Source organism: Carassius auratus, unplaced genomic scaffold (genome assembly GCF_003368295.1).
Source record: "Carassius auratus strain Wakin unplaced genomic scaffold, ASM336829v1 scaf_tig00215198, whole genome shotgun sequence".
Lineage (NCBI taxonomy): Eukaryota > Metazoa > Chordata > Actinopteri > Cypriniformes > Cyprinidae > Carassius > Carassius auratus.
The window spans coordinates 183,732-205,645 of NW_020527978.1; the positions used below are offsets into that span (position 1 = coordinate 183,732).

The 21,914-nt window shown below is 35.8% G+C and overlaps 2 long non-coding RNA genes across 2 annotated transcripts; one reads left to right on the forward strand and one right to left on the reverse strand.

The window, feature by feature from the left end:
• Nucleotides 1–6,974: 6,974 nt before the first annotated feature.
• LOC113093889 (uncharacterized) lies at nt 6,975–12,005 on the reverse strand. The gene is made up of 4 exons (XR_003287940.1): nt 11,950–12,005; nt 11,539–11,786; nt 10,457–10,584; nt 6,975–7,040 (listed from the first exon to the last, which is right to left on the reverse strand). It is a non-coding gene; the product is annotated as an uncharacterized LOC113093889 (long non-coding RNA).
• Nucleotides 12,006–15,138: 3,133 nt separating this feature from the next.
• LOC113093890 (uncharacterized) lies at nt 15,139–16,021 on the forward strand. The gene is made up of 3 exons (XR_003287941.1): nt 15,139–15,225; nt 15,509–15,633; nt 15,893–16,021. It is a non-coding gene; the product is annotated as an uncharacterized LOC113093890 (long non-coding RNA).
• The last annotated feature ends 5,893 nt before the right edge of the window (nt 16,022–21,914 follow it).

Consider the following 21,914-nt stretch of genomic DNA (forward strand, 5'->3'; position numbering starts at 1 on the left):
GTGTTGCTGCGCATGTGAAGGACCCCAAGCCAAAACTTTTGGAAGATTCAACAACAGTCCTGGGAGATAAAGGTAATCAGAGAATTTCACTCTGTAAATGTGGTGGAGAAGTTGTCAGCTCTTACAAACACTGCAGCGTGATTGAGGGCTATATTACTCTGCCCTGCTCACAGACAGCAACGCACTCGGAGAGACAGCTGACCTGGAGGTTTGATGCAAACAATAACCGGTTGATGCAAACAATAACCGGTTTTCTATCCAACTCATTTGTATTTAGGATGTCAATATTCAATAATTTCCATGATCGATCGTCACTTATATGAACGATCCATTAATAACCTTAATGCTGTAAAATGCGTCTGCAGTGGTATTATTATTATGTGCAAAAGCCACTTGGAAAAAAAAGCTTTCTCACCTGAATTAAAGGGGTTTTAGTATGAATAAAATGCTAGTAGCAGGACTGTAAAATGAATATATGTGATTATGATCATTTCATAAAATGAAGAGAGCGCGCCATACATTGGAGATCATTTTACTTTGTTGACTGTTTCTCGTCAAGGAGACCGCTAATGGTAATGGCGAGCGGAGGAGTGGAGGGGCTTGAACGCCCCACGCATTTTGGCTTCCCTGTCAGATATAATGATGAAACAAAGAGGTTAGAGTGTAAAACCGTGAAGGTGCGTAGAGCCATGTAACGACATCACACTCCCACTTTAGCGAAAAGATTGTGCCAGATCTTTATGAACAGGAGAAGAAAAAGTTGTGGATGAACTATCCCGATCATCCTCTGTTGTGCTCACGACAAAAGGGTGGACGTCCAGGGGGACGGACAGCTATGTGAAGATAACTGCTTACCATCACAGCAGACGGGGAGATGAGAAGTCCGGCTATTATGTTAAAAAGAAGATATTATGCCATGTGCACTTTAAATTGATTTCATGTATTTTAATTTAATAATTTAATGTTAATAAAAAAGACAAAACGTATGTTTATTTGTCTTGGCTTAAAAAAAAATGATCCGATCCATAGGAGGACGAGCGAGCACGGGTTTGACTAGATGTATTTGAACGTTATTGCTCACATCTCGTTCTGCACATATGCAAATGTTTCCATATTCGCAATGTATCTGAATGTTAAACTCCAATTTTTTTTTTCTTTTTTTAATGTAAACTAGACGGAAAAGATCATCCTCATCATATGAGCAAAAACATGTATAACAGCATAGAGGAACGGTATACTACGGTCTATTTAAATAGACCAGTGTAACCTTTTAAATTTTTGGTTGACTGTACTTTAATTTAATAATGAACAGACTGCGATGTAAGTTTGAAATTTGAATGCACTTTAGATGTTCTGTGTCATTTACACCAAACACAAATGTTGCTGGTTGCTAGTGTGTTTGCAGCACTACTGTTATTTATTTTTTATATATTTAATTTTTTATATTTTTCAGTTTAATTGATTTTTATTTCTAAAATTTTATTTATTTGAATGTATATTTAAGTTTACATTTATGTTCCAAACTTGAAAAAATCTACTTGATAAATGCTCTAAAACTTTTATGTAAATGATATATATATAATATTTCAGGTGTTTTATTGTTTTAATACTGATGATTTTGGCATACAGCTCATGAAAACCCAAAATTCCTATCTCAAAAAATTATCATATCATGAAAAGGCATATCAAATAAACAAGCTATCAACCTAATCTTCTGAATCAACTAATTAACTCTAAACACCTGCAAAAGATTCCTGAGGCTTTTAAAATCTCCCAGCCTGGTTCATTACTCAAAACCGCAATCATGGGTAAGACTGCCGACCTGACTGCTGTCCAGAAAGCCATCATTGACACCCTCAAGCGAGAGGGTAAGACACAGAAATAAATTTCTGAACGAATAGGCTGTTCCCAGAGTGCTGTATCAAGGCACCTCAGTGGGAAGTCTGTGGGAAGGAAAAAGTGTGGCAAAAAACGCTGCACAATGAGAAGAGGTGACCGGATCCTGAGGAAGATTGTGGAGAAGGACCGATTCCAGACCTTGGGGGACCTGCGGAAGCAGTGGAAACATCCAGAGCCACCGTGCACAGGCGTGTGCTGGTAATGGGCTACAGAGAAGCAGCACTGGACCGTTGCTCAGTGGTCCAAAGTACTTTTTTCGGATGAAAGCAAATTTTGCATGTCATTCGGGAATCAATGAAAATTGAATGAAAAGCTTTATGGAGAGGAAAGATTTCGTTTTTCAGCACGACCTGGCACCTGCTCACAGTGCCAAAACCACTGGTAAATGGTTTACTGACCATGGTATTACTGTGCTCAATTGGCCTGCCAACTCTCCTGACCTGAACCCCATAGAGAATCTGTGGGATATTGTGAAGAGAAAGTTGAGAGACACAAGACCCAACACTCTGGACCAATTAGATTTGAGAGATGGTTCAAGTCAGTGCTCAATAAATGATACGTTTAGAAATGTTGTGCATCCACTTATTTTTAGTGTGACATTTTAGCATGCAAATGAAGGGGAAAACTTCAAGATATCGGCAGCACATATCGGCCATCGGCTGACCCTGACCTCTAAACATCGGCTATAGAAAAACCCATATCAGTCGACAGTCGATCTCTAGTTGGGACTGAAGAGAGGTAAACACGTGCTCTTATTTAAATTTGATATCCCATGATATAAAGGCTTAGTCCTGTATATATTATTAAATGGAGCCAAATAACCAAACGAGTAAACACGGTCTGGTGTGGTAAGATTCATATATAAAAAATGATAACTTCTCATAGTCGGATAAATGCTTCATTTAATTCCTCATAATTAAATGGATCCAAACAACCAAACCAGTAAACACAGTCTGGTGAAATTCACATAAAAACTCAAAATGATTTAATACACACGTTGCCTCGACAGTGTGCGAGCCGCTTAGTCACACAATATAAACAATGATAATCTCCTTGGAGATAAATAGCTGCAGCAGCGAGTTCAAGTCAGAGGTAGAAACGCCTTCGTCTAACGCGGGCTTCTGAGCCTCAAAAATTAGCTTTAGATCTAGGGAATGGTTCTTCCTTTCTCCAACCCCCACCAGATCTCGTGCAATCCCCACGAATTCAGGCCCGCCTGCCTCAGCAACAATGAACAAAATCTCCCACAACACAACTCTTTTGTCTACTAATATGTAAGTAATTTCAGTGAACTTTCTTGGGACCACATAATCTACAAGAATACGAATGTAACCATGGTTCCCTGAGTAGGGAACGAGACACTGCATCCTCTTGGGGGCACTATGGGGAACACCTCATCGTGATACTTGTCTGGAGTATAGATTGAAAAAACACCAACTTGTTGGCCGCGAAAGCCTCTGACATCACTACTGGCGTGAATATAAACAGGTACCAGGAGAATGTCATTCACTTCTTTGTCTGAAGCTTTGCGTCCGAAGCATGGCAGGGAGCTAGAGGCCGCAGTGTCTCGTTCCCTACTCAGGGAACCATGGTTACATTCGTAACCTGAGACATTCCCTTTCAAGGGAACTTCCAACTGCATCTTCTAGGGGGCGTTATGGGGAACAGTATACCCATGCCGCCATGATGATGGGAGTGCAGGCCAGAATCCACAGTAGACAAAGGCTGCATGTTTTCAGCAATGTTTCACCTGTAGGAGAAAAACATACAATCCGTGGCAACGATATTGCAATCAGTCCCCTCAGTTTATAAACCGTGCTCACGAATTCTTAAACCGCTCCATCGATTAAACAAATTTTCAATCCGTGCGCTCAGAGAATTGAAACCGTACCCACGAATTCATTATCCCTGCGCACGCTTCCTCAATCCCATCCCTCGGATTTGTAAACTCACGTCTTTGTGGCTCCGCCCCCACCTGCAGTTTAATTTCTTTATATTAAACATAATTTTTTCATAGTATCATATGAGATGATCAGCTTTTTAGCGTTAATTTTACATTAATCACCAATAGGATAAGACACCGCCACCTGTGTTTTATAGCCTAAAATAAAAACTAAAAATAAGAAGAAAAACAGGTAATACTAAACAAATAATGTGCCAGCTATGTTGTCATTACTTTTCTAACTGAATGTATTGTTCTAATAGGCCTAATTATTTAATAATAACATTAACAGTGAAGCATGCATCTAACTCTGTTTGGAGCTTAATATAATAAAATCAACTAAATAAGTCTTGATGTTAAGAAAGAATAGTACATAAACATTTCCAAAACTGTAAAAGTTTATTTAAAATTAAGGCATTCATGAATTATTTTATGACAAAATTTTTACTGTCTTAAGTGCAACCATTGATTAAGCCTATAAATTAAAATAATAATAATAATAAAAATAACTATTATTTTTATCATTATTATATATTATCATACAGTCTATGCATAAGAAACTTTTATCCAAAACGACTTACAAAACAGGAACAAATTACTCCAGAGTCAGTCACAATGCCAGGTTTATTTTATAATAATAATCAAGTGCTAAGATTATCACAAATTAAACAAGATTTTGATGCACATCTTTCTTATTAAATCATTGTATTCCACCTCTTACTACACTTGAAAGAGAATCACTTAAGACACTTCGCTGTAAACCTATTCCACATAATAATATTCATTAAAACTGTATGTTAACATGTAGGAGCTTCCTGCACGAATCCGTGAGTACAGTTTACAAATCCGAGGGAACGGATTGCGAAAGCGTGCGCACGGATTATGAATTTGTGGGTACAGATTCTAAAACCAAGGGTACGGTTTACAAAATCTGAGTGCACGGATTGAAAATTCGTGGGCACAGTTTGTTAATCCATGAACACGATTTGTTAAACCGAGGGAACAATTTATGAATTTGTGAGTACAGTTTATGAACTGACAGGACAGATTGCAGAAACGTCGCCACGGAATGATTTTTTTTCTCCTACAGGCGACGTGCGGGGCTCCGTACATTCGAACCAGAAAGACACAGCTCACATTTGACTAAAAGGTTTTTGTCTTTATGTTCAACTAAAGTGAAATAATGAGCATATGTCCAATTTGAGAAACTCTCACCTTGACTCGCCATGACTCCCGCACATACTTTAATAAACGGAAACACGTCCACAGTGCATCTGGTGTTTACAGTGGTTGGCATCCACCAATCCTACAATGCATCGCTGCTGCAAACACGTTAGGCTTTAGGCTACACTTCAGCCAAAATTAATTAATTAAAAAAAGTAATGGACAATGCACCATGTGGTAACAGTAACAGAATTAATTTATTTAAAAAGTAATGCATTACAGCATTAGTTTGAGTGCAAATCAGCCCAAATCAGCTCACTATTACTGTATGATCACGGCTATCAAAGTGAACGCGTCAATCTCAGGATTTCCTGTAATTGGCAAAAAAAGTTAAATATTTTTTTATTTTTCTTATTATTCTTATTTTTTGTTACTCAAATTATTCTTATTGTATTTTCTAGTGCTCAAATAAATAACTTATATGATGTATAAACTTCTATCTAGTGTTTTATAATTGAAAAAAATATTTGGGGGGTGGGGCGTGCAGACATAGTCTCATAAAAATATTTGCAGGAGTCTCATTTTTCATGATATCTTATTCAGATTTGAAATAAAAACTCATGAGACATGTGAATTTCAACGCATTACTTTTCTAGATTGCTCCAGGACAGGATTTCATGTATTTTTATATCAAATAAAAAATATTTAAGTGTGGTAAAAAAAAAAATTCAAGGCACTTCAGTGTCTATAACTTTTAATATTTTTGAGTATTATCAAATCTGGTTGATAAAAAGTAAAGCCCAAAGGGTCTTCTTTCCAAAAGCCCTATTCGGAGGGGACTAGTTTTCTAAACTACATTTGAGTTTCAATTCTTACCACCTGACGTCTGCGATTTTCATGTACCAATTCGGACAGACTAAAATCTCTGTGTTTATTACAGAGGTGGGAGGGTCTGTTTTGTGTATCTGGGAGTCACAGAGATCACGCGCTCTGTATGCGTGCATTGCATTCATTCAGAATGATTGCCATTAGTATTATTACACAATAAATACTAAATGGCTAGTATAGAAAAACCATGTTAATGTGTGGTTCCTTTTAGTTTAACTTGTTTTCCTTTTTTTGTGTAGTAGGCTAAACCTACCGTATGTTTAATTTTCATAAAGGTACATATGTAATTAAAACATTGTATAACTGAGTGCATAAATGAACGTGAATAATCTTACCTGTTGTTGATACCCGGTATTAACAGTTTACGTGATCTTGCTCTTGATATTATTATTTTTATATTATTATTTATTTGCCGCTAAGCAAATATATCAAACATGCACGCGGTAAGAGCATCTACGGTAATTCACGTTGGACAAAGCACACAAGGAAACGCGTTGTGAAATAAAATATCACCGGCAACCACAGACATTTGCATTCGGACGGGATTAGTTTTCTCAGAGGATCACTAAGTTTGCTGAAAAACGGTAGGTAATTTGCTCTGGAATTATCACAGAGGTTGTGTGAGAAAAACACAGACGTGGCAGATTCGGACGGGATTAAAATCACCAAGTATATTTGTGAAACACAGATTTCTCTAACGACCCCCTGTAAAATTGTCCCGTCCGAACAGGGCTAAAGACACCAAAATTATGTTCGTAACACACTGAAGTAGGAACTGTTACAATTATAAGTTTGGTAGAGCACTTTCAGCTCTGAGTCCCATAATTTGGCGATGCAGGCTAACAGAGCAAAAGGGAAAGTCCTTCTTTAAACCATTCAGACAGATCCACCTGTAATTCTCACGAGCTCATTCTCCATGCCTCAGCAGCGGTGGCTACCTTTTTCCCCCTTTTTTTTTTGCTTGGAAAGAGAGACCAATCGAGAGCAGAGCTTTTTCATTGGAAAATTCAAAAAACCCTACAAAGCTGAGAACTAAGTGCCATGGACCAGTGTCCCAGAGCAAGTGGACCAGTGTACTCACTCTCTCTTGACTGACTCCCTGGTGATCAAAGGTGCTCTCATCCACTGCTAACTCAACCTGGCTTGACTATAGAGAAGGACAGAGAGACAGAGATAATTAAATTGTTGGAAGAGTTATTAAAAGTACACTTAGTAAGAATCCATTTTGGTTATATAGTCCTGTATTCTTGAAGAGCAGGATTTCTAGATGGACAATGTGCTCCATGTTATAAAAGCTAGGTAATCCTTTAGAACCCAATAGAATGTGGATGTAGAATTCTGCTAATTCTAAAAAGAAATGTTTTTTTTTCCCAATGAACCAGACAGCAGAAAAACTAGTTTACAATTGCAAGTATAGGCTACTTTGTTTTAAAGAGCACAAACCCCTCTTTAATATGACACCAAACAACAATACCTCTCATTGTTGAGATACTTCCCATAAAAAAAGAAAATGAAACTATACTACCAAATTACTCACACAAAACGTCCTAATAATATATATGATATTCATATTATTCACTCACCATTAATATTGCATATTAATGATATTGTAAATTAATTAGAAACATGAGAAAATATCTACTTCGTTGAATATACAGCTAAACAAAAATATACAGCTTTGAAAATGCAAGGCGAGTTTTATTCCCCAAATATCATGTGTTAGCTACCTCTCTTCCAACGTGTAACTCGTCATGGGCGACTCTCTCTCTCAGCCATACGCAGCCATTTTGATTAATAATTAAAATAATCAAATGGCATCATTTCAAGTTTTTCTAGAGAAGAGCTGAACGGCCGTTATGGGGTTTAAAGGGTTAACATTAGAATAGTCAGCCGAAGTTCAATTGAATAAGTTAACTCTGCTAACCTAGCTACAAAAACAATGCAAAATAGCTCATGCTGTGTTATTTGACTTTAGCTGAGTGGCTAGTGCAGTAGGTGACAATCTGACAGACTTTATAATAGCGACAACGATTATGTTGTCTTATTATAATATTAATTAATTTAGGTAACGTTAAATCATCACACTATCCTCCTGCACCCGCCCTGATTAACACTCCCTCCCTGTTAATCATGTAGCTACCATGCTTACCGTTTCTATTACACTCTCCTGCTCACTCTGTCTCTCCTTGACTTCACTATTAGACACCTGCTCCTCCTGCTCCACCTGCTGCCATGGCTAGTCACCTCCATGTGCTATATTCACCTGTTTTTGTAAAATGTCGTCAGCTACTGTAGGCTTGGAAACTGAAGCTACAGCAGTAAACATGTCGGTTATTTTTGCACATGTTGAATTTTTATTTTTTTGGCCCGCTACTTCTCCGCACCCCCCTTGCTTTTGCTTCTCAATCCTAAAGATTTCTGTCTCTGAGCCACTGACTGCATCTGACACAAGATACAGAGGGGGAGCGGTGGAGCCTGTTAAGAGATGATTGGGCCAGCCTAGTGTCAGTATGGAAAATGAACCAATGGGCCGCTGTCCCTGCTTTATGGGCCGGTCGTTGGCCAATTAAAAAAATAAAATAAAATCATATTATATCGACCGGCCCCTATGTGCGTCGGCCCACCGGGCATTTGCCCGGTATGCCAGATTACCAGTCCAGCCCTGCCGGCCAGCAAGTTGGGTCACGACGAGGTGTTCTACATAGCGCCCCCTAGAGGACACAGCTCAAAGTTCCCTCCAAAGGGAACTATTTTTTTCAACATTGCTTATGTTTCAGACTTACTATATTACAATAATTTAGAAATTAATTCATTCTAATAACATTTTAGAAATTGGATTCTCAAGGGGAACATTGCAGAGATTTACAGTAGCCTGCATTGTCTGTGCAGGTAAGAACAGGCCGACTGTAGGACAAATCACCAAAATTATCTTTAAATGTCATATAATTAAAAAATTCAAAATTCAAAAAAGCTTTATTGTCTATCCCCACAGGGGTAGAAAATTGTCTTTAGACAAGAGGCTCAACAAACAATATACAACTATCAATACACCGCTAACAACAATACAATACAACAGACAACCACACAATTTAAGATAACCCCCTCCCCTATTTCCTATTTAAAATGTCAACGGCCGTCGGGATAAAAGACTTCTTATATTTGGCCTTTTTCGCCAAAGGTACTTTAAATAGTCTACCAGACGGAAGTAAATCAAATGAGCTGTGCAGAGGATGAGCAGAGTCTATCACAATAGCAGATGCTTTCCTTTTTACTGCCACAATATAAAGATCAGACAGGGTTACTTGTTTCTCACCAATAATTTTACCAGCTATGTTTATAATCCTTAGAAGTCTATTTTTGCATTTAACAGAAAGAGAGTTATACCCTACTGGGTGCGACACAAGAAATGTGCTGCATTATTCATTCTTATTTTTGTCTAAATATTTGTCTTTATTACACATCATGTTTGGTTTTATTTTGAATCATTGCTTGTTAAAAATAACTCATTTTGTTATGTAGATGCAAAATATTAAACTGCAGTCTTATTTGCAGTCTATCACTTTATATTTGTATGATATTATATTTAGCATATTTTACTTAACCTGTTTTGTGTCTTAATTATTTAATCATTTAAGTCATTAAAACAAGTTTTTTTTTGTCAAGGCTGCGACATCTGTTTAATCTTGATCCAAAACAACTGATGATTAATGAATTAGAGAGACATCATTCCATTTGATAATTTTTTTTAAATGTCAAATACGTCAGTTTATCGATTATAATAACATCTGTCTAGACTGCATGGTGAAAATTTATTTTAATGCATATCCCACAGTCCTGCAATAAACCCTGTGTGAAATTTAAGATAACTTTACTGAACTGACCTGCAGCTCTACACTAGTGTACTTTACTCACATGTAGATGTTGCAATGGGAGTTTATAATATTGAGAGTTTTATATTTCCAAAATTCTGTTGTTCAACACCTACAGTGAACTGAAGTAAATAGATTTATTGAAATAGAAATGCTGCTCGTATTAAATGAGTATGTTATAGAGCTCATCATTTAGAACTCTCTGCAGACACATGAAGATGTAGAGTGACAGTTTCTACCTCAGAGTAAATAGTGCATGATGAGAAATACAGAGATCACAGACTTATTAATAAACACATTAAACTGAGAAACACAACAATATCAGAATGAGCAGCTCTCCATGATTCACTGACAAAGACACACTTGATCAGATGTTTTTCACAACATAAAGAGCTTTAAATAAAACCATCAAAATTACTTTGACACAGAATTAAAGTCTCAGAAGCTCAGTGACCAATGACACATCATAAGATGACACTCATATATGAAAATAACTAAAGAAAGATCAAACACTCACCTAAAACAATAATTCTAGATATTTCTATTTCCTCTGAACTGTTGTGTTGAATAACAGCTCTGTAATTTCTTTTACTTCTGTAAAACAAGTGAAACCTGCTTCCTGTTTTCTTTCAGGAAGAGACATGAGAATCAGAATGTCAAAAATCAACACACACACACACACACACACACTCACTTGTTCCTCTCTGTTGTTGATGATGATCAGATCTGCTTTTCTCTCTCTACAGTATCTTCTGCTCTTAGTCCAGTTCTTCGTCTCAGAGGAAATGAAGTAAAGACTGGATTGAAGACACTTCCATCCATCTATAAACACAACCAGAAACACCATGAACTAAACTCTGATCCACACCAAGTTAAAAAGATTATGATCGTTTTAGAAGAGGTGTTTATATTATTGTAGTTATTAGTAATATGCTGTTCATATCTTTATTGATCATTTGTCTTTTTGTTGATAGCTAATCTTATTTCTTATGTCAGTGGATCAGATAGTGTAATTATTACAGGACTATTATTTTTTTTCATGATGCCATGCAGAAACTAAATGCATTTATTCATGCTCCCCGTCCCAAATGCTAATTCTGTAATCAAGCAAATCAAGTTTGCAGTTTTCTCGACTGCTAACACTATAACTCATTCATTTGGCCCAATTTTCCAAAACATTCTCTCAGTACTCGAAACAAAGACACCTCATTTCATGTGTTTTCACACACGTACAAACTCGTTAAATGTTTTTTGTTAAACTTTACAACAAATGCCTTAATTTTGCACAGGTTTAACATGTTCTGATTCAGAAAACATAAACACAATATAATTACCTCAAGCATCACAATACGAACTCAGATAGCACACATTTATTTAAAATAACACATTTAATGTAAAATAAACTTTACTTAATGCTTATTGCTGAACTGTATCTGCAGCCTAGATTTGTGTTGTATACTGTCTTATACATTTATCTCATTCCCAAAAGGAGATTTTCTGTAACTGTTTTAAACTGATCTCACTCGAGTTCTCTTGGCACAGAGGTACTCTGTGTATTTGACAGGTTTGTGTCTCATCTGAGGCCAAAGACTTATTTAAAGAGAATGTTTTTGACTAAATATTTGATTTTGAACTGGAAGTATAAGTTTGTACAAGTTGGTGTGTAGTTTTGAGATTGTGTTTATAGTAATTAGCCACATTACATATCCAGTACAGTCCACTTTCAAATCTGATTCTGCTTTAGAGCAAGTTACCTGTTAGACTGAAGAAACTTACCCGTAAACTTCTTCTGAAGATCAGTTCTTTCTGATTTCAGCTGTTGTCTCTCTCTTCTGTGAGGTTCATATTGTTGGTTAATAGCTGGTCTCTCTCTTGAGTGAGGTTGGTGATCTTAGTCAGCAGCTGTCGTCTCTCTTGAGTGAAGGTGGCACACAGTATAATGCGTGCAGTCAGCAGAAGAACACACAGCAGCACAAACACTACTGCAGCTGCTCTGGACCTTCTGATCATCACACCATCACTTCCTGACCATCAACACAAACATGACTTTATTATCTTGTTTATTCACTTAACCCAACACACAGCAACTGAAAAAATGAAAACTGAGCACGTATTTTTTTTATTTTTATGATTTATAAAATTTGTGCTATGTTTGTGTGATGAAATATTCTTAATTAATCTCAGTACCTGTGAGTTCAGATGACTGGATTCTCGTTGTGTGACTGTCTGTGATCCTTTTTCCAAATGTTCCTTCTGTAACAAAAACATTTTCATAGATATCATCGATGCTTTTCCCATGTTCTCTGTTCATTTTCCCTTTTCTGTATTAAGACTTTTTCTATGTACACAAAAGGCCTATTTCTCTCAAATATTGTTCACAAATCTGTCTAAATCTGTGTTAGTGAGCACTTCTCCTTTGCCCAAAATAATCCATCCACCTCAGAGGTGTGGCATATCAAGATGCTGATTAGACAGCATAATTATTGCACAGGTGTGCCTTAGGCTGGACACAGTAAAAGGCTGCTCTAAAATGTGCAGTTTTACTGTGTTGGGGGTCCAGTGTGTATCTGGTGTGAGCACCATTTGCTTCACACAGTGCAACACATCTCCTTTGCATGGAGTTGATCAGGTTGTTGATTGTTGCCTGTGGGATGTTGGTCCACTCCTCTTCAATGTCTGTGTGAAGTTGCTGGATACTGGAACTGGAACACACTGTCATATACTCCGATCCAGAGCATCCCAAACATGCTCAATGGGTGACATGTCCGGTGAGTATGCTGGCCATCCAAGAACTAGGATGTTTTCAGCTTCCAGGAATTGTGTACAAATAATTACAACATCCACCTCATATTATGTGCACAGAATCATGCTTTAGTTCAGTTCATTTTATTTGTAAAGCACAATAAAACAACAATGCTTGACTATTGTGCTGAACAATATTGCTTAAAAGAAATTAAAGTACATAATATATGACAAGACAAAGCAAATCTTAAATAAGCCCCAGCATTTTAAATAAAACCTGCTTATGAAGAATCAACGAATCAACACTTTAGCTGATTCTTTAGTCTCTCTCTCTCTTTCTCACTCACTCACACACACACATCTCATAGACGTAATGGTTTTTATACTGTACAAATTGTATTTTGAGTCACCATACACCAACCTTACTCATAAATCTACCTCTTACAGAAAACTTTGTTCATTTTAAGATTTTGGACACTACCATCAGTGTCCATATAACTTAGGGTATACCTGAACCACACACACAGTAAACTGAGTAAATATGAGCAAAATCATATTTGTTGTTTTAACTTTTTGTTGTTATGTAAGAAATATATTTTAATTTTAATCTAGCCTGTAGATAGTATGTGTACTGTAAAAGACAAACTATTCATTTAGCTTAAACTCAGTAAAATAATTACACTTACAATTTTAAAAGTTTGAAAGATTAAACACATTGTGTATCACTAAAGCAAGACACACTGTCTATTGTCTATAATTTTTTTTTTAATAACCTGATGTTTCTTTAGATAATTTATGCACCCAAGTGCTTTTCTCATACGAGTAGAAAACTCTTTATATGTGTTTGACAAACACAACATTTCTACATCAGAAAACTTTTTAAATGTATAACTGAACTTTTCTCATTTGACAGACCTACATTTAAAATTATTTGCCCGAGGCGTTAAACAGCCACAGGGAATACATGCTGTTTTCATAAGGTTCATGACACCTTTATTGGTGTAAATTTCTCACCTAGAACACAAAAGTTGTAAATTTTGACTATTTAGACTATAGTTGACTATTATCATCATTTCCTTTTGGCCCTGATTCAATTCTATTTCAATTCAATTCAAGTTTATTTTGTATAGCGCTTTTTACGATATAAATCATTACAAAGCAACTTTACAGAAAATTAAGTTTCTACAATATTTAGTAGTAGCTTATAAGTGGTGACTGTCCCCATATGGAAAAGAAACAGAAAAAACTTGTAAGAATTTCCTATTGCCTACAATAGTAAATGTTTGTTTTATATGCATTATATGTCTTATGAGTTATATGTCTCATATTATGATTTACTCCTGAAAGTGGCCACTTTCGCATTTTTCTCATACAATGTAATTATTTGGATTAAGTATGAATCAAACAAACAATATATATGCTGTTTATAAGGATAGTACATGGCAAAGTATGTTCCATATCATTTTTGCATTTTTAATTACTATGTAAAACATGTCTTAGTTATAAAGACATATAAAATTTATATATTAATATTTACAATTACATACATATTTCTTGTGGGTAAAGTGTATCTAATTTAAACATAAACTATGCTTTCTTTATATGGTTTTATAAGTTTGTTATATGTCAGCCAAGTATAAAAGCATATACTTTTTATATATGAATATATACCATTCTATATAGGTTTTTTGTTTGTAAACTATGCTGTCTTTATGTTTTTTTTTATAAAATTCTTAGGTCAGCCAATGAACATAGCAGCATTACAAACATACTTTTTATGTATGGAATTATATAATTTCATATGAGTTTCTACAGTCAAAAACATTTGATGAAGCAGAGTTAAAACTGGCAAGGGTTTGGTCAACACCCAGATCAACTACTTTCTACCACACAATGACATAAATGCAGTCCAAATACATCTGTAATATTAAAAACAAAGCTGCTAGGATATCTTGACAATAGTCTTTATTAACAGTTAAACTCTTCTGTGATTACAGTACTGACAGCAGTAAACCCTAATCCTAACAACAATTTGTTTTCAAATATTAGATTTAAATGAACTTGTGACTACATAGGAATATCTTTCACAATTTGATATTTTCACACACTACAAGCCTGCATACAAACCTGAGGAGCACATGCTTATCCTATTCCTATTCTAACATGGGAATAGTGTCACCAACAACTAAACATTGTCAATACAAACAGGTGTATTCACATTCAAGGAACGAGGCATGGGGCTTAAGTGCAATCAATCGCTCTGAGCATAATGCTGATATTGCCTATACTGTTTACTTAGATATCTTGAGTATACTCGATTTTGAAATTGCAAAGTACACAAACAAAAACATTTTAGAATGTAAACTTCAAATGCCTTAATGGCTTACATATATGCCAGTTTTATTTTTCTGCACACTGGATACCTCAGAATAAACAGGCACTATAAGCAGTAAATACTTTCAGTAGACAGTAGTCAGAACCTGTTTTGCCCCAGGGCCAAGGACTATGTGACACACCTGTGTGAAACTCAGAGCAAACAAAACAGTTTAATGTGCTCTAACGGTTGATGAGCCACTCCTCCGCCTTGTTTGTTCCCCCGAAGATTGCTCACCAGCAGTATTTCCACTGGAAAGACTGCGGTGAGCAGATGCCTCACAAAGACTATTGCCGAATTGGCATTGATGGCATAGGCCCACGCCAGTTTCTCAACCTGGACACAAGGTGAGCATTAAAGTTTAAAATACCAGTATGTCTGACTTCTTCAGCCCAACAGACTTTAGACATATAAGCAGATTAGATCTGCCATACTCATTACTTTACACTGTAATTACTTGTTTAATGAAATGTATGGGGTTGATTGTTTTTATGTGGTTTGTGGGACGCTTTGGCAATATTGTTGTTACATTCATGCCAATAAAGCAAATTTGAATTGAATTGAATTAAAAGCAAGTCTGGCAAGCAGTAGATCTATTTTATATGCTGTATTAAAAAACAATTACCTTAGAAGACTGGGAGGCAGTCAGGGATGGAGACACAGATGTGGAACTGGATCTGGGGAGGGACAGTGAAGTGGCACATGGAGAACTGGACCTGGACTGCGGAGACCCTGGAAGGGCCGGTAATGCTTTGGTAGGCTCCACCCTGGATCTCTTAGGAGGTGTAGCCGAATCTATTATATTCCTCAAGCTCAGTAGGAGTCCTGGCACATCTAGACACAGTACATCAAAAACAATAATTTATTATTATCACTCCTTTAGGACAATACAGCCAATTCAGCTTATAGTCATTTAGAGAAAGGTTTATTACTTGTCTGATGGTTCAGTACTTGATATGAATCAATGATACCTTAAAGAACAATCTCCTTCAACTTCACGTTCTCTTCTTTCAGGTCCTTGATCTCTTGCTTTAATTCAACCATAGTCTGTGTCGGACTGTTGTGATTATCTGAAGAAGGCTGTGATTGACCGTATCGCCTAAGAAACTCTTCTGCAGGGTCTATCCTCCTGGGAGCCTTTGACTTCTGGGTGTCAAGAGATAGGAAAAAATTAAAAATAAAATATAAAGACAGCTATTGCTGGTGTTGAGCAGCCATTATGTACAATCAATATCAAGAATCCTTACAGATTTAGCTAGATAGTAATGCCTATTACACAATAGTGCCAACTCCTTACACATTCTATGCACATTGTACCACTGGGAAATATGGTCATTGCATAGGAGCTAAAAGTAAATTTACGTTACCTTTGCTTGCTGAGACTGAGTTTCAATATCAGTTGAGCAATCTGAATCGTCCCCATATTTTAGGGGGGCCACTGAGACCCTCTTTGTCAGCTCTGTAGGTTCTTCTTCCTTCAGCAGTGAGTTCAGTTTACGGATTGAAAACAAAAGCAAATAGACCAGAGTTAGACTCAAACAGCTGATTACACCAGATCACCCTCTTGTAACACTAAAACTGAAAATATACGTGAAGTTAGTGATGTGCTGTGTGCTCCAAAATAAGTGCAAGCACTGCATGCATGCTCTGTATGTATTGCTCATATACTTGTATACTTGCATACCCTATGTATACTCTACGCAATATTCAGGGGGTTCTGCATAAGGTATACATGACACCTGACATAAACAACTATTCAAAAAGCTTTATTCAACCTGGTTTCAACTGTCAAAGTATTATTATCTCATCTCATTTTTAACATAGTTACATTTTTAGTTCATTTTTGACATAGTTGTCAGATGACATACTGATTGTGGCACTTACAGTGTCAAAACCACATAGTACTTGTGTTTGTGTGAATTAGAGTAAGTTAGTAACTCTTAACTTACCACTAACAAAAATGACAGTGCCTCTGTAGTGAGGCCAGCCTCCTCGTTGTTTCCTCCCAAGGGCCATATCAATTACAAAAGTAGGTGGCAAAGGGATTCCCATCCTCGTCCATCTTGGAATCATCATACCCCCTTATGGCATCAGTTTTTATGTCACTGAGCTTCCTAAAATCCTCCCCTTCACTCCACCGCACCACTGCAAACTTCCTCTCCATGTGTTCTTAAATGATCAAATAAATAAAAATCATTGTTTGGCTTAACAATCAATAAATGACTGGCAGAGAGAAACTGTTATCAAGCTAACATTTAACATCAGTATTCTGACAAGAAACACTTCTAATATTAGGTATCTGCAGGGTTAGGCAAGTTATATTTAAGTTTTTTTATTGCCAATCAAAATGAAATTTAAGACCCATTTTGAATATATTGGGATACACAATTCTGTTGTCTAAATTGATCATTTCAAGTACATATTAAATTTGATTTGAAATATCCAAAGGAATATAATCTGAAAATTGCAGATTAGGTTATTGATAGGTTAAGTGATTTAATAGAGGTGAGCAGATAATGTGATATGTCTTTATGGTTCTTGTGATATTAATTTCTTTCATATAACGTTAGCCCAGTGCTACCTGTCAGGTGCCTCTATAGCCTACAACCAACCAGAAAGGGTCCGGTGGGTCCGGTGTTTCCTATTAACAGACGGTAACGTTAGAGAAATACTGAAAGCACATTAACGTTAACTTACTGACTACAAGATGTTCTTGAACATGAACATTTTGGCCAAAGGCTGTGCAACCAAATGTAGTATGTGGTTAAATCTCATGTTACACAATTTTACTAAGGATTTTGTGTCTTGTTTGACTGTAATATATTTTTAACAAATTTCAGATAAAAGATATAAACATTTAGTAAAATGTATCTATATCTTTTCTATATGGATCCGGACATCATTGGTAATGTTATTGTTTTAGTGATTATGCAAACAAAAAGTCATTTTATATGTTGTTTGTTAAATTTTAAATATAAAACTTGGTTAAGTGATTTCTGTGTATGTACTTTTTTAACATCTCCAGCACAACAATACCGTGATAATACTGATAACCGTGGTCATGTTGGTCACTATTATCGTGATAAGACATTTTCATACCGTTATATCCCTACCCTCGAGTTTTGCTACTGTATTGCCATCATAGTTAGTGTGAGGATACTTTATTTATTTTATTTATTTATTATTTATTTAATATACTTTACATCAAGAAGTTTATTTTCTTTTTTTTTAAGAGTTCGATTGATTTTGTGCAACTGACAAATGTTTTCCACACTTTTTTTTTTCATAATTAGTTTATGGTTTGGTGATTTTTAGTATTATAAATTTTTCATTTTTGTATTTTGTTGGCCCAGAAACTAATCAGTTATTACAGTTATTATATTTTTCTTTATGGTTTATTTGTGAATTAAGCTAGGTCATTTTCTACAGCTTTTAATATAGTAACTAGGGGTGGAAAGATTTATACACCAGTGTGGTGTGAAATGAGTTTTGGTGTGTATGTTTGCACATAGTGTGCTGTGTAGGAAATCTGTAATTTCTTTTGGGGTTTATTGTATTTATTCATTTGTTGTGTGCATTTTCTTTTCTTTTTTTAAGTATGTTACCCTCCATAGTCACTTTTACTGCCATCTGTCAACTGAAAGTTTGGCTAGCCTTTGAGTGAAATCAAATGAGACCAGAATTCATGTATTTAATAAAATGATGTTTTGATTTTATAGTAGTTTTGCCTCGAGTTCATTAATTTAATTGGATATTAATTGGATTTAATTGGAGTGGCGTAGTCAAGAGCAGTTACAAAGTCCCCCTATTGCCCCATCACAATTCTTTAATACCTTTTGTAAGTACTAGTTTGTTACACACATACACACAGAGCTGCAATTGCTTGCAATTGTTGTATTCAAGTGATGTTATTTGTATGTTTCCAACGTACAATGTTACAATTAGCCAGCAATAACTGTTTTGAAAATAAATGTCCAAGTCATACAAAATTTATTAAACATACACAAACATTTTTCTGAATTCCAAGTCGTGTAAGATGTGAGTGGATCACTCATTTTTTCTCCAAATGGATGGACACACGAGAGGTGAGTGTACTAAACTACACACTGCATACTCAGGGGACACTGTGAAAAGAGTGTGAAAATCCAGCAGTGGGTACAAGAATGTGGATGTTCCAGTTCCTACGGCTGTGAAAGAATACAATCACTTCATGGAGGAGTTGATCTTTCAGATCAGTTGACTGGCTACTATTCCTCATGAAAGAAAAACAGGATGTGGTACATGACTGTGCTGCACCATTTCATTGACAATGCTGCAATACACCGCACTTTTGAGCTAGTTTTCTAGATACTATGAATTTCTGACATGTATAGCCTTTAAAGTGGGGTTGTAAGGATTGTATTGATATATGGCATATGAAAATAGTCAAAAGAATGACAGCACAGCGTGTAAAATACTAAGATATTCTCTGGTGGGACTGTTCTATGGCAGGTCTTAAAGGGTTAATAACATTGTTTCAAGTGTTAGAAACTCAAAATTATCAATGACACACACAAATAATAAATCAAAATTAAGCTCAAACTGAACTAAAATAAAATAAACCCATGCAGTGACCTGTATATTGCTTGTAAGATGACCTTGGGTGTTTTGAAAGGCGCCATTAAATAAAATGCATTATTATTATTATTAATATTAAAACTACTACATTGGAGTCGACAGACTTGTTCTGTTCATAAGGAATCGCTCTTGAAAGAACTACTCAAAAACTGAACATTCGTTATAAGCTTCAAATGAATACTAAAATGTCAGCTACAAACATGTGCGTTTAATGTAAAATAAGTAATTTCTCTTTCTTTCAATGTTATATTTCTTCAGTTATCACACATACGGCTGCTTATGTGTCATTCGAAATAATTATAAATAAGACATGAATAGGAGATTACAGCATCTCTTGTACATGTAGATGTGAGAGAGCAGAGCCGGGGGCGTGGCTTTGGTGCGAATGAAGACATTTTATTGGTCGAAGTCTGACCAATGAACAAAGCCAGCCATCGCGACTTGCCAAGAAAGAAATGTGTGTTTTAAGCATATGTATCAGTTTATTTGTAAAACACTGCAAACTATTTTCACTGAATATCCTTAGCTTTTACAGGATCTTAAGACATTGCATTAATTTTGTCATTCAGGTGTTATCTGGTATAAATAATGGAAATAATGGAACATCTTTCATATTTATATCCTATTGCATTTGAGGATTCCCGGTGGGCCGGTCTGTTTGTTGTGTTGTTTTCATGCTACTGGGATGAAATATGCACTCACAGCAGCCTTATTCTTTTTATTTATTATTTTCTCGCAGCCCATATTATTATTTTCACCAGACCATAATAATAACAATTTCTCAATTGAAAATCATTCATAAATACCATAATCATTATAATCTTTTTGTAAAAATCATTGTTACCTCACCCAGCTTCACCGTCCGCGTTTTTTTTTATTTTACTAAATCAGTTTGGGTGAATACAACTTATTAATCATGAGAACAACATTTAGTAAGACAGGAAAACATTCAGTCTGCTTGAAGGAAGACGTATTTAATTGTAAGTTAATGCTGTTAAATGGAAAGAGAGAAAAATACATTAAAAAAAACCTAGTCTAGGGCTTTCCTTATACGTGGAGCTCATTATATTGAAGTACAAATCCAAACACCAGAAGCAACCTACACTATAGAAGCGTTCTTTCATTAAAAAGTATACATTGTATTTATTGACAGGCTATATGGTTGAAATAATATTTTAGTTTAAAACTTTAAGTGTCATTGTTTAAGGAACAGCAGTGATGCATTGTTTCCTTGATTACCGCTGTAAACGCTCAATGCATTATACAGAGGCAAGATGAGAGGAAAATGCCATCTAAACTGTTTCTTAAGACAGTCGGTTCCCCTCAGAGACACATTCATACTTCACGCATTGTGAACAGGGAGCTTGCTCTGCCTGCTCATTTATTTTTCTCATCCTAGCGTCTCTGGTCTCTGTTAACACCATTTACAGACTGAAATAAAACTAAAAAAGTGTGGTTTTGACTTATGATCGATCAGTGAATCTCTGCTCATATTCAACTTCTTCCATTTTGGTTGTTTTTCAGTACTTTGTGTCATGAGCTACACTCCAACACATTGAAAACTGCAGCGCATTAATATTTTTTAATTAATTAGATTGCAACCTTTGTGATATGACTATGACATGAAGCCATAATGCAATATTGCACCCCTAATTAAAATAATATTAAAAAATAAAAGAAAACCCTATGAATGGACAGTACCCCAAGCATTTTGCCTGTCACGGGCCGAGCTTAGGGACAGGCATTAACAGTGACAGATAAACCAGAACACAGGAGGGAGTGGGTGAGGCTGACAGGTTCATCAATAATCACCTCTAATTGGGCAATATGCATTCAAACTAGATTCTTCTGTGGAAGTGTTTCTTCCAGTGAAAAAGCTATCATAGATCATTTCCTGATAAACAGTACTATAAATATGACTAAAGAAATCCAGTGTGCTTCAGACTTCAGTCGAAGACGTTTCCACTCAGCTTCACTTCTTAATATACCACAGACTCTGCGTAAACTCCAGGTGAGATGTGACTTACAATGATACAGACAGGTAGTTTTATGACAGTGTGCAGAACCAACAGATGATTAGCTGTAGAAATGCCAGCATGAATGCAGGGGCAGCTTCAAAATGCATTAGGTAAAAGTAATATCTTTAGAATAATCAGATGCTAATGTCATGTAGAAATTGTTAAATTAATAGTTTTCAGTGAAGGAAAGATTTGTCTTTATAGGATTTTTAAACAGAATTAGATTACACTAGATAGCATTTTTTAAACACTGCTTCAATTAATACTCATAATGTTTGTATATTTATTTGATTTAAAGTACCTTTTTAGAAAACTTGATTTGTAACAAGAATTTTGGAATGATCAAATTATTACAAGATTCACAACTAAAAAATAATCTCTTTGTTCTTGTTCTTGTTTTT